At 35.0% G+C, this 15,006-nt stretch overlaps 1 protein-coding gene across 2 annotated transcripts in view; it reads right to left on the minus strand.

The window, feature by feature from the left end:
• The window catches only part of Desi2 (desumoylating isopeptidase 2), a 51,178-nt gene that overhangs the window by 35,306 nt on the left and 866 nt on the right, over window positions 1-15,006 (minus strand). The window contains exon 2 of one of the 2 annotated variants that reach the window (XM_040276903.2): window positions 12,157-12,217. The exons of the other annotated variant lie outside the window; for it this stretch is intronic. The gene's annotated coding sequence lies outside the window, so the exon portion shown is untranslated. The remainder of the gene's footprint in view (window positions 1-12,156; window positions 12,218-15,006) is intronic. 2 annotated transcript variants of the gene reach the window in all.

Here is a 15,006-nt window from a genome sequence, read left to right on the forward strand (position 1 = left end):
GTCCCTGTTCTCATGGAGCTCACCTTCTTGAGCGGTATCTTTTAAACTGCAGGTCACAACTCATCAGTGAATCCTGAAATTATTTCAGTGGGCTGCACCAGCATTATTTTAAATGAAAGAAACATAATAGAACAGAACTTGAGGACAAACAAGAAGGCATTCTCTAAACATGTGGTTTTAGTTATGAGTATGAACAATGGGTGTGTGATATAAAATGTATTTCTTAGTTGATTCAGGATAAAATTGAGAAACAACAGTTCTAGAAGAATCATCTATACTGCATCTTAGTTTAAATCTCATTTTAAAGGTCTACTTACCAGCAAAGTTATAAACAAAGCAACTTTGATTCAGCAAAATATACACATACCTCCTACATTGTATCAGAGAGAGAGTGGAGATACAAGGATCATAAAGTCAGTCTTTTTCCATTAGGATCTCATTAAGAATATAAATAATCACAATTTGGTAACAAAGTAGAAACAAGTACACATACAGTAAACTGACAACTTATTTTTGGGATGTCATTCTAAAAGGTAGTTTCACTTTTTTTTTGGCAATGTAAAATATATAAATTATGCTAGGGATATTTGGACAGCTTTCTCAAGGTCATATAATGAGTGGTCACAATACAGCTCAGGATTCTTAGCTTTTTCTTACTGATTTTCTATAATACAGCTGTACTTTCTAATAGAAATCCTTAAATGACCCTAATTTTCTTTATATGATCTAGAAATATCCGAACAACATTAGATGAAAGTTAATTCATCATCTTCCCTAAAATGCAAAATTATGGTGGCCCCTCATGTACCACAGAAATAAAAAGAAATTGCTATCACCTACTATTTGTCTAAATATCATATAACCTGCTCACTTTATCACTAATTTAATAATGTAGAAACTCTACTCCAGTAACTTAATTCCAAATTTAAAGGAGAAGGAAAATCTAGAAGATATGTTCCTTTTGGAAACTAGAACTTCAACTATACTTCAACTGCACAACTCTTTTTACTCTATTCAGTAAATTAGAATACAAAGATTATATTGAGACAGAATAAAGATGTTAAATACATTACCTGTTGTTCTTTTACTAGAAATTATATCACGGTATACATGAACCAATCTCAGGATGCTTTTTGTTTTGTTTTTTCAAGATCCACAAATATTCAAAAGAATTATAAATCCCAATTAACCCTAACTTTACATACATTATGGAGATTTCAGAGTTAATGTCCAACATAAAACAACCCTAATTTTACCACTTCATTCTGAGTAGCAGTATTCTCTGTTGTGTAACACTACTTTAAATGAGAAAATTCTAAACATCAAGTTACTAAGTGTTGCAACTGTTTAAAGCATATAAATGGAAGCTCCCTTATTTTATATAATCCTGTAAAAAACACTAGTGATAACAGGAGCTAACACTTTCTAGTGCTTATCATGTGTCAATTATCATTCCATGTATTTTACTTAAATTAACTCACATGATCCTTACAATAACCCAATGAGTTAGAAACAATTGTTATTCCTATTTAACTTTCCCAAGGTCACACAGCTATAAAGCAGAAGGTAGGATAAAAATTTATGCATCCTGATTCCAGGTTATACCACTAAGAATTGTATTATTATACCACACCTCTTGTAACAGATAACAGAGGGCAAATTTGACGAGTGAGAAGGTCATCTATAGCCTCTTGCTGTCCCTTCCTCAGTCCTAATTCCTCTTTAGTTCTCTTACTCCGAACCCATGCAGATGGTTAAGGGCTATCATCTGCTACCTGACAGGGTAAGAAGATTTATTACAACAGCAGAGGCTAGTGGTGATGGCTTGGGAGGCTGAGGTAAGAGGACTACTTGAGCCCAGGAGTTTGAGACCAGCTGGGGGATCATGGGGAGACCTAATCTCAAAAAAAAAAAAAAAAAAAAAAAAAAGTAAACATGTAAACACTATAGTAGAGAGGGGCAGGCCTCCAGCAGTGAGGAGTCAGCCAGAAAGTGGGGGAAAAAAAAGATAAGCCACCGATGATCCCCATCAGCAGATTTCTACAGCAGCCTCCCAGAAGTAGCAAGGGACTAACAGAAAGACACAGTAGGGGAAGGAATTGTTTCAGGATGACAAGTTCTAGGGAAAGTCAAGCAAGTGCAACAAACATTTTTAAAGCAATTACTATGCTTCTAGGGAGAAAAAGAACAGTAAGTATCTGCCTCAAGGTCAGAGTGAGAAACTTAAAAATCTGTTACTATGTTATTGTTTGGTGTCCACAGATAAAGAACAACAGGTTAGGAAAGATGGAATTGAAACAACACAGGTCTTTCTATTTTAAAAAGATTAACAAAAAAGAAAGACTAACATTTAACTTTTTTTCAACATTTTTGAAGAAGTTGATTTAAAAAGACAAACCTCCATGTAAGCATGTTACAATATGGGGATAGTAAGTAAAGGTAATGCCAAAGTATACCACTAATTCTGTTTAAAGGGACGAGGACTGGAAAATACTACAGTATATTCACTTGCCAATGGGATGATATACTAGAAAAGAAAAACTGATGAGGCAGATAAGAGTGCTAACAATGCTGAGAAATGCTTGCATAGATATGCAAGATATGGAATCTATGATACCTTCCTGGAAGGTTTCACCCACATGGAACATGGACAATTCATTCCATATCATAGGAGGAAAGGGAGATTATAATAAAACAGTGGTGGTGAAAGCATGAGAAAATTCTCATTTATCTTTTTTTTTTTTCCTTCTTCAAAGAAATAAACTTTGAGGTCATCTCTGAAAGTAAGCTAGGTATAAGGAATGAGAAGAGGGTATGGAAAATATTGTAGTTGCTTTGGAGAGTGGGAATGTCAATTGACCACAGGAATAAAGAAGCATTGCCAGATAGCATTTAGTACCCTCTTAGGATTTGTGGTCACAATTTTAAAGTGAGATCAGTTAGGATTGCCTGTATGTTTTTCTCTAGCTGCATCCAGCTGCTGAGGTGTAGAATGGACAGTTGCTTTTAACTAGAGTTGCTAGATAAGTATATGATAGAAGGACTGATTATAATGGTAGACCCAGGATGTAACCCAGATAAAGAGGGGAAAATAAGGGTGTCGCTATTTTAAGGAACTGGCTCACATGACTATGGGGACTGGCAAGTCTCCAATCTGTAGGGAAGAGTTGATACTGTAATTTATCTGACTGCAGAATTCCTTCTTGGGGGATCTCAGTCTTTTCTATTAAGACCTTCAACTGATTGAATGAGACCCATATAATGGAAGATTATTTGCTTTACTCAAAGTCTACTTACTTAAATGTTAAACAGATAACAAAAAAAAAAAAAAAAAAAAAAAAAAACACCTCCACAGCAACATCAGACATGGGTAACACATGCCCTAGACAAGTTGACACTTACATCAACTTAGCAGAAATATTCATAGAAAAGGTTTAGGATATGTAGGACTTATCTGTTTTTGCACTGTCTATCCATGAGTTCCAAAGAGTGCTGCAGAAATTATTTCAAAGGATCTGAGGGTAGGACAAATAAAGGCACTCTCCCTTTTTCTTTTTTTGAGGTGCTGGGTATTGAACCTAGGGCTTCATGCATGTCAGGTAAGTACTCCACCACTGAGCTACGTCTCTATCCCCTCATAATACTTTGAGAGATGGGATGATATGAGGAAGGAGAAATATAATATAGTGGTTAAGAGTACAGTTTTAGTGACAAGAGCAGGTTTTTCAGCTAAGCCTCAGTTTCATTGTCTTAAAAAGGAATAAAAATATTAGGGAATATCCTAGTACAATGGCTGGCAAACAGAAAACATTAAAAAAGTTAACTCTTATTACAGGACAACCCAATATGATAATTCTATCAATTCATCCCCTCAAATTATTCCTAACTGTAGTATTATTACACTTATTATTACACTTTTTCTCCCCACAAATTGCTTCTAAATTCAATTTGAAAAAGTGAATATGAGAAAAATAAAGACAATTCTGAAAGGAAGTAAGAGAAACTGACATAAGCAGATACCAAAACACTGTAGAAGATTACTGCAATTAAACATCTAATAATAGTGCAGGAAGAGGCAACTAACTTAACAAAGAATACAGAAAGTCTTGAAATAGATCTATATATCCACAGTAATTAATATAGGAGAAATGTAGTTGTGCCTCAAATTAATACAGGGAAGTGTGGATTATTCAATATACTGTTGGGATAATTGGTGTTCTACTTGGAAACAAATTATTTCTGTAATTTTATATAAGAGATAATCTTCCTACGGATGACAAGAAGCTAAAAGCTCATAAAAGGCCAAGAGTTTTGATCATATATATTTTAAAACTTCTGTAATGCAGAGGATACTTGTGGTTTGTACACCAAAAGCTCATGTGTTCGAGGCTGGACCCCAATGCAGCAATATTCAGAGGTGGGGCTTTAGGGAAGAAAGCTAATCATGAGGGCTCTGACCGCATTAGCACATTAATACACTGATAGCTGAACGGACTACTGGAGGTGGTGGAAATGGTGGAAACTGCAAGCACGCAGAGCATGGTTGAAGGAAATAGGTCACTGTAGGTGTGAATTTGGGGACAAGATATTGTCCCTGGCTCCTCCCATGTATGCTCAATGTGCTTGCTTCTTCTCCTTCTCAGTCTGTGTGTGCCTCCTGGCTGCCATGAGCTGATAGCTTTTCTTACCTGCTCCCTTCCACTATGATCTTTTTCCCTTGCAGCCAGTCAATCATGGAATGACACCTCTAAAACTGTGAATCAAAATTAATCAATCTTCCTTTAAGTTATTTTTCTCAGGTTTTTGTCACAGCAACAAAAAGCAGACTAACACAGTATAAATATAATTGTCCAATCTAACAGGGAATTTAAATTTATTATTGTTATTTCATGATTTAAATGCTTGGTCCTACTTGTCTTCATTTTATATTTTTCTCTGTCATATGAAAATGTTTTCTATGCTCTTTCTTGGTCTGATTTTTATCACAACACCACTTATATTTTAGTGAAAAAATTTACACATATACTCAAATATAATTTTCTAATACCAACAAGAATCACTTGTTGACTAACCTTTGCCTCTGCAGGGTTGCTCATTGCTTTTATTTTCCCATTCACTCAAGGTTTGGTCAATATAATCAAGAGACTTTGAGGCTGTGGTACCATGAAAAAGAAATCTAAAATTGGATTGGTTTTAATCCCTTTATAATAACTTTTTTTTTGCCATTGTGTATTTATAAACTTTTTTGTTTTATTCTAGAAATTTGAAAATTAAATCAGGTCTTAATTACTTTTCCTAACTTAAAAACAAAAAATTCTGCCTAGTGCTTAATTCTTTTCATCCTCTACTCAGAGTTCTAAGAAACTTTTAAAATCCTGTTTCTCTTTGGTTCTGAATAGCTGTTCACAGACTACCACTAGTTTTAAATTGAGCAATTTTTTTGTTCGTTTTGTTTGTGGAATCTACTAAATCTAATTTATGATTGTTTCCCTCTTTGGTACTGCTTGCCCTTTTTTCAATGATCCTCATGAATCTACTTGGGAATACAAGTCAAAAATTCCTCTAAAAACTTTTATTTCTTGTGTACATTAATACTTACAAGGCACCATGTGACCTGGCTGAGTACCTCTGAGCTCACTTTCCCCTGACAGAATGCTCTTTTCCTAGGTACCCATATGATGCACTCTTTTGTCTTTCTTTCCTGTTGGTCAGGTCCTTCTGACTCTATTTAAAACTGCAGGATAAATTACAACTATATTAGCCTTACCTACATTGTCTCTCTTTTTTTCCTGCCCAGTTTCCTCATCAGCACTTATTGCTTCTTAATATACCATGTCTTTTTCTTATTTATTAGCTTTATTTTATTAACAGGTGGCTTAGATAGGGGAGCTTGTATTAAACTTGTTTAACTCTTTGCATGTATTTTCTGGATTAAAATTTCAAAACAAAAATCCCATTTTCATCAACGGGGAGGAAAAGAAATAAGATATAAAAATGCCATGCCTCTCAAATTAATTATTGGTTTAGCCCAAGTTCAATTTTTAAAAACCTACAGACTTCTGAGCATGTATTCAAATAGATATTTGTATACCCATATTCATAGCAGAATTATTAACCATATCCAAAAGGCAGAAGGAAGTAACATCAATGGATGAATGGATAAACAAAATGTGGTACATACATATAATGAAATACTATTTGACCTTAAAAAAGAACAAAATTCTGACACATGCTATGACACTGATAGATCTGAGGACATTATGCTAAGTAAAATAAGCCAGTCACAAAAGGGCAAATACTGCATGATTCCACTTATATGAGGTACCTAGTTAAATTTATAGAGAGCCAAAGTAAAATGGTAGGTATCAGGGGCTAAGAGAAAGGGGGGAATGGGGAGTTGAAATTATTTTCATGTATTCCATTTCCTCGTTTCTTTTTATTGTTATTCTGCTTTTCTTTTAGTTTAATAAAATTATTTTGGAGGTCTTCCCTTTGCATCCCATTTACCAATTGGCTGAAGACACTTGAACAATAATGTTCCTATGAATTTAAATAATCTTTGACAGTCAGCAAATGGAAAGTATAATGTTGAGTCTTAAGAAAACCTATTAAAGAGTTAACCTAAACAAAAGGCTCTCTTTAGTATTTTCGAGGCACTGAATTTTCAAGTTTTAAAAGTTCTATTTTGTTAATTTTATTCATCATCATAAACATGACATACACTATACCTCTGATGCTTTAATTACTCATAGGCTTGGACCCTATTAACATCTGAGTAGCTGCAAATCATAAAAGTTTTTATACTTTTTCAATACTTTGCATTTTCTATTTTAAGTTACTAGTTAATATTTATCCTCTACCAAGTCAAGTAACTGCTAAAAGGGAACACTAAAATTTTTGGTTTTATAATATACCTTTTATATCTGGAATGGTAGAAAGACTGACTCCAAAGTATATCCATATCTGTGAATATGTCACATTACATGGCAAAATGACTTTGCAAATATAATTAATTTTTAAAAATAGGTAAATTAAAATGAAGTATTGGGGTGTGTCCTATTTATTACCATAAGCCCTTTAAAACAGAGTACTTTCTCTGGCTGCAGGTAGAAGAGATATGGCAGAAAAAGTCACAGATACTTGAAATGTGAGGACTCAATATGCCATTGCTGGTTTGAAGACAGAGCCACTTCATCAACTGACAGCCATCAAGGAATGGAACCCATCAAGGAACGGAACCCAAGACTTAAAACTAAAAGCAACTGACTACTATTAACGTTTTGAAGAAGCTTAGAAGCAGCAAAGGTCTAACACCTTGATTTTGGTCTGTGAAGTCTGAAACAGAAAAACCAATCTAGCCTACCTGAACTTCTTATAGAAGAAGTGTGAGCTAAACAAATTTGTGTTGTCTTAAATCTCTTAAGTTCCTGTCAATTTAACTGTAGCAGAAGAAAAAAAAGGAGACTGAAAGCCTTTTCTCATATACTAAACTACAAAAAAGAAAGAATAAAAGAAAAATGATAATGCCATGAATACGAGAGAAAGGCAGAGCAGGCAGATTTCTTATTGTCCTTTTTGCTTAGCTAGACTAATTGGTAACTGTTTCTATGGCAAGTGATGGGAAATGGCACTGGTCCAAGAAACATACTTGCTACAAGAAAATTAAAACTAGTTCCTAGGAACTAATCTATGCTAAAATTCAAGAACTAACAATACATTTTTTAGAAAGGTTACCTTTTAAGTAGGATCTAACTTCAAAATATAAACAGATTAAAAACATTTCCTTTTCCTCAGTCCACCCCTCATCCTTTGGTGGTACGGGGTACTGAAGTCAGGGGTGCTCTACCATAGAGGTCCATACCCAGACCTTTTTATTTTGAGACACGGTCTTGCTAAGTTGTCCAGGCTAGCCTCACACTTGTGATCCCCCTGCCTCAGCCTCCAGAGTTGCTGGGATTAGAGGTACGTGCCACTTCCATTGTTGTTTTTTAATCCACCAAAATGTTTTGTCAAATATTTTTCTTCCTCATTCTTTCATTTGGTCCTCCATTCCCATAATCAAAGCTAAAGTCTAGCAGTATACTAAGAAAAGATACAAGGGTTAAAAAAAAAAAATACCTAAAACCATTCAACATAATCCTTGAAACTCTAGCCAGAGCAACTAGACAACAAAAGAAATTAAAGGGATAAGAACAGGAAAAGAAGAACTCAAACTATCATTATTACCAAAGATCTAGGCATTAGACCAGAGACCCTGTGCCTGATAGAGGAAAAAGTAGGCCCAAATCTTCATCACATAGGATTAGGCCCCAACTTCCTTAACAAGACATGATTCTATACTTAGAGAATAAAAAAATTCTACTAGAAAACTTCTAGAATAAATGAATTCAGCAAAGTAGAAGGATATAAAATCAATACCCATAAATTAAATGCATTTCTATTCATCAATGATGAATCCTCTGAAAGAGAAATTAGGAAAACTACCCCATTCATATTAGCCTCAATAAATAAATAAATAAATAAATAAAACACTTGGGAATCAATTTAACAAAAGAGGTGAAAGACTTCTACAATGAAAACTACAGAACATTAAAGAAAGAAATTGAAGACCTTAGAAGTTGTAAACATCTCTCATGCTTTTGGACAGGCAAAATTAATATTGTCAAAATGGCCATAGTATCCAAAGCGCTATACAGATTCAATGTGATTCCAATTAAAATCCCAATGTCATTCCTCATAAAAATAGAAAAAGCAATCACGAAATTCACCTGGAAAAATAAGAGACCCAGAATTGCCAAAGCAATCCTTAGCAAGAAAAGTAAAGCAGGTGACATATCACAATATCAGACCTTAAACTATAATACAAAGCTAAAGTAACAAAAACAGCATGATATTGGCACCAAAATAGGCATGTAGACCAATGGTACAGAAGAGAAGAAACAGAGACAAACCCACATAAATACAGTTATCTCATACTAGACAAAGGCACCAAAAACATACACTAGAGAAAAGATAGCCTCTTCAACAAATGGTACTGGGAAAACTGGAAAGCCCAATGCAGCAAAATGAAACTAAATCCCTATAGCTCACCATACACAAAACTCAACTCAAAGTTAATCAAAGACCTAGGCATTAGACCAGAGACCCTGTGCCTAATAGAGAAAAAAGTAGGCCTAAATCTTTTATCATGTTGGTTTAGGTCCCCAACTCCCTTAACAGATACCTAAATTGTAAGAAATAAAATCAAGAATCAATAAATGTGATGGCTTCAAACTAAAAAGGTTCTCAGCAAAAGAAACATCGAAGTGAATAGAGAGCCTAAATTGTGGGAGCAAATTTTTGCCACATGCACATCAGATAGAGCACTAATCTCTAGGATATATAAAGAACTCAAAAAACTTAACACCCAAAAACAAACAACCCAATCAATAAAGGGCTAAGGAGTTGAACAGATACTTCTCAGAAGAAGATATACAATCTATCAATATATGAAAAAAATGTTCAATATCTCTAGTAATAAGAGAAATGCAAATCAAAACCACTCTAACATTTCATCTCATACCAGTCAGAATGGCAGTTATGAAGAATACAAACAACAATAAGAATTTGCAAGGATGTGGGGGAAAAGGCATATTCACATATTGCTGGTAGGACTGCAAATTGGAAAGCAGTATGGAGATTCCTCAGAAAACTTGGAATGGAACCACCATTTGACCCAGATATCCCACTCCTTGGTCTATATCCAAATGACTTAAAAATAGCATACTATAGTAATGCAGCCATATCAATTTATAGCAGCTCAATTCACAATAGCTAAACTGTGGAACCAATCTAGATGCCCTTCAATAGATGAATGGATAAATAAACTGTGATATAGGTACACAATGAAATATTACTCAACATTGAAAGAGAATAAAATTATGGCATTTACAGGTAAATGGATAGAGTTGGAAAATATTATGCTAAGCTAAGTAAGCCAATCCCCCAAAACCAAAGGCCAAATATTTTCTCTGACAAGTAGATGCTGATCCATGATGGGGGGATTGGGCAAAGGGGATTAAAGGGAAGGAAGGGGGCATGGGGGCATGGTGGAATGAGATGGACATCATTATTTGAGGTACATGTGTGACTGCACATATGATGCAACCCTTCATAGTGTACAACCAGGGAAATGAAAAGTTGTGCTACAATTGTGTACAATGAATCAAAATACATACTGCCGCATATATACCTAATTAGAATAAATTAATCAATTAAAAAAAACAAACCAAATCAAAACACCCCACAAATAAGTATTTGGCATAAAGAGGAGGATCATGTGATTTTTTTCATGCCATTTAAGTACTATCAATTCTGATAAAAAATGGCTAATTAAATTTCCATTTATTTGGCAAATATTTATAGAACATCTTCTAAGGACAAGCATTATTCCAGATACTGGTGGTGATCTTGATGTTATCAAGGAATTTATAGTATAATAGGATGCTCAGGATTATAATACATGCAGCAATTGAGATGTGCAGAAAGGACAACTAGGGCACAGAAATACACCCAAGTCTGATCAATGTAGCCATAGTCAGAAGGAGCAGGAGGTACAGCTCATCAATGCTGGACCAAGACATTTCCAGACAAGAGGACTATCAGTGTCAAGACACCAAGGTGTGAAGTGGCATAAGATATCCTTTTTGGATAAATAAAAACTTTCTTTGTGAGAGCACAGTGTGTGTGTGTGCATATATATATATATATATATATGTATATACATATATATATATGTACATATACATACACACTCACACACACACACACATACACAGGGGGAGAAGATGGGCCTTTAATTGTCAGGTAGGGGCCCAACACAAAAAGCACTAAATTTTATTTTATAGGTGAATTTTAAGCACAGGAATAGCACAATCATTTGTGTTTCAGAAAGGCTGCTTTGGTAACAGAATGGAAGATAAATTTAAAAAAAAAGCAATACCAGAGATTGAAACTAGTCAGAAGGCCATCATTATACAAACAGCAATAACAAGGGCCTGAACTTGATAAGCAACAGTGAAACTTGAATAACCAATTTAAAGAATATTCATAAAGTAAAATATGTGACAGACATCCTTACTGTCATTTCCAACAGTCTTTCTTCCTTCCTTCCTTGCAACTTACCATACAGGCCAGAAAAGCCAGATATTCACTCGCTTGAGAAGTTACATGTGACTAAACTTTGGACAATTTCTTGGAGAAGGATGATTCTGACAAAGGCTTTTCCCTTTTTGTTAAAGGAGAGAGGTACATGTAGAGAAAGGCCCCACCTTTCTATCTTCCTTTACATTGTGCTGTGGAATGAAGATACCATGTTCAGTGTTACAGTAATAATTTTACAACAATGAGGGGACAAACCAAGGACAAGGACCAATAAATATAGTTATCCATGAGTAGGAGTATGGAAAATCTTGGCTCTTAATGACATAACTGAACTACTGAAATAACCCTGGGGCAATTTATCTCTTGTGTTTAAGCATACTTCTGGTTTAAGCCACTGATTGTAAAATTTTGTTACTTTACACAAGTGATCAGAAGAATAACGCTTTGTTAAGTAGGTGATATTTTAATATCATTCAGAACTTTTCTTCTCTTAAAAAATATTGGTTTAAGTATACTCTCTAGCCTTTCCCAGTTTCCACAATTGCAATGATTTCCTGATCACAGATTACCCACGATATGCCAAGAAATCAACCAAACTAAAAGAGCCCAGGCCTGCTGACTGTGAAGGGTTGGTAATAAAGAGAAATTTAGATTTACTCCCAAGTTTCTGATTTGGGAAACTGAGTAAACCAAAGTGCTAGTTATCGAGATAAAATTACAACAAAAGTGGAAGTGTTTTGAGGGGGTGGCCTGAGGTGAGAAGCAAGAGTATGAGGTATGGAAAGGAGGGAAGAAGATTGTTCCTGACCATGTATATTTGGAGATATTGTGGAATCACTTAGGTAATGAAAATATTTACATGTATGAATCTGGAACTTGCTCCAAAGTCTGAATTTAGTTATGGATATATAAGAAATCAGACCTATCATGTCTACATAACCTCACACTCTCTTGGAGCAGCCTAATGGAGACATGCAGGCTGAAAGAATGGAGTCCAGGTAAAAATGTCCTTACCTGAAAGTCCTAGAGAGTGTTTTCTTTTCTATTCTTTTAAGATTCTGAAGATGTATAGGTACTATTTAAAAACAGGAGGAAACTTGTTAATAGAATGAATTTAAAAACATTACCAAACACCTGCGTATTTTTAAGAAATTCACTTGTTGCCAGGATAATATGAAATGCACAAAATCCTAATCTATGAGAAATGAAGACTTTAAGTTAAAGCAACTATACCTGAGATTTGTCCCAGTAATTGAAACTAATCTGAATCACTTGCTTTGCTATGTATGCTACTAAATTGGGAATAGGTGAATAACCTCATTCCCAAGACTCAGAAAATAACTCCAGGATGTATTTTATTAATGGTAGATTATTCCAAAGTACACAGAAATATAATCACTGAGAACAGAACAAGTAATAATTTAGCAGCACTATGCATGATTAAGTAATCTTTTGAGGATTATACTCTTCCACCATGAGAAGGAAGTTAATACAGGTGACCCCAACACAACCATTTACATGTGGAGGCTATAGAAGAAAGGTCTGACCCACAGACATCCTCTCTAGTGTACAGGAAAAATATAGCTGAAGCAGGTTCCAATCTGACAAAAAGGCATGAGGCTACACAGCAACAGGTCCCTATAAACTATGATTATATCTGCAAACCAATGGTTAACTTTTCATGTTAAGTTTGGAACAGATGGTTGATGCACAATGAGGAATAGGAATTATATCCAAAGATGTAAGTAATTTGCCCTTGGCATCAAACAAAACTATATCAAAACCAAAAACAGATTTGAGGAAAATGAATATAACAGTCAGAAATTTGTACCTCAACCCATTGGTCTTCATTCTAAAACAGAACTGATCCAGGAAAACCTTAAAATGGTTTTTCCTGGCTCACAGAGCTCCCTCAGCCCTTCACTCAAGTCCACCATCTAATGAAGATCTTGTGTAACTTTGAGCTTGTCTTCTTTTATGCATCCCAAACTGACTCTAGTTATACTGGATCAAATAATATTTCCCAAATTCAGCCTGTGCTTTCCTTTTCTTGCCATTTTGTTCATTCTGATTGTTCTCTGCCCCTGGAGATCCTACCAACCCTTCAGCAAGTTTCACTCCACCTATCTATCAGTATCCTCTGATTCTATAACCATCCTTTGCTCTTATCAAAATCAGGTTGGTGTGTCTTAAATTATTATTATTGTGGCACCCTTATGATATTCAAAACTCCTTAAAGAAGAATGAATAACTAATTCATCCCGTGGCTTCTTCAGGGTCAAAATTAAATAAGTAATGGTAGGTTGCTGAATTAGTGAAATAAAAAACTCAATAGACCAAAATTCCTGAGAGGAACATTCAAGGGCAGGTTTTCTTAAAATCAAATAATTCAACTATCATTCTGATTCATACTAAGTGTCTCTTCCAATTGATAGAAAAAGCAATATATAAAAAAAAATCACCAGAATTATTCAGTAGAGAAAATAATGCATCAAGATCATAGTCTGGAAATTCTAGATCCTATTTTTAGTTATCTGGCCAACTCACCCTTTTCTCTACCTGCTTCCTGTTTATCTACCTACTTTAACAAAAGTGATGGAGGAATAAAGTTTTGTAAATTAAGTTGATATTTTAATATTGTTCGGAACACTTTTCCCCTAAAAAATATTGACTTGGATATACTCTTTAGCCTTTCCCAGTTTACCACAATTAGCTATTGTTTTCCTGATTCTCAGAATACCCCAATATATGCTAAGGAAAGTATAATCAATTTTATTTAAAAAGCAATACTCCCTCTAAGTTCACAGAATTTAGGCTCTGAAACAGTGGTCTCTGACCACTGAATGAACTGTTTACAAAAAAATAAGACATATCTCAAGATATATTCTCAAGAGTAGAATATATACTAAAGGGTCAAGTTGCTGTAGTATTTATGAATAAAAAAGAAACAAATTCAGATGGGGAGCACTAAAATAAAGAAGAGTAATATAAAGTTTTAATAAAGAAAGGTATCCAGATAACACAAGATGTTTAAATCTGAAAACTTATTTCTTAAGCAACAACAGGCCTATAGACCTTACAAAGTGCCATGCTTTTAGGATCTTTTGATTATTCTTTAATTTTCTTATCACGCTTCACTTTTCTTAGTATGTTAACCCACTATTTTTCACCTCCAGGCTTAAAGGGGTAAACCTTATGCCCCGCTGACATACTTCCCAGATGTGGCATGCAGAATCCCTTTCTATATTTCATTCGAAACACAAGAACATGAGAGAATAAAATGTTTAGGTCTGTAAATAAGAATCAAGACTCGACTGCAGAGTTTCTGCTTTTCTGGATCTTTAAGTCAACAAAAATAATTACGGGAAATTTTTCATCTGCCAGTCCACTTACAAGAAATTTTATACGGTGCTGGCGGAGGTAATTCTTTACAAACAAAAACTAAGTAACCAAAGGCAAGCCAACAAACCCAAGCATGCATCCAACTGGAAAGATAATTGTCTACCGGATGCTTTTTCTGGAGGTACTTCAATAGCAATGATCAGGCGAACCAGTCCTTGCATTTAAGTCTGTACGCTCACAGTACTTCAAACTTGGACAACCTAATAAACAAGTTCTTCCCTTCCCTCTCCTGTGGTCACGTCATCCACCTGTTGCATCACCTGGAAAGTGGTCTTCAGAATCTAGGAAAGGAGCCCCACTGTGATCTCTAAATAATTCAGCCGGGCTATTTTCTTGATAAATTTTAGCCTCATTAATTTTAATAAGGTTGCCTTGGAGGCAAGGATGTGTTGGTTCACCCCTGGGGAGAAGCTACCAGGGATATCGACAGCTGCGACTTTCTGGACTTAGAGGGGCTCGGGA

This window comes from Ictidomys tridecemlineatus, chromosome 10, assembly GCF_052094955.1.
Source record: "Ictidomys tridecemlineatus isolate mIctTri1 chromosome 10, mIctTri1.hap1, whole genome shotgun sequence".
Lineage (NCBI taxonomy): Eukaryota > Metazoa > Chordata > Mammalia > Rodentia > Sciuridae > Ictidomys > Ictidomys tridecemlineatus.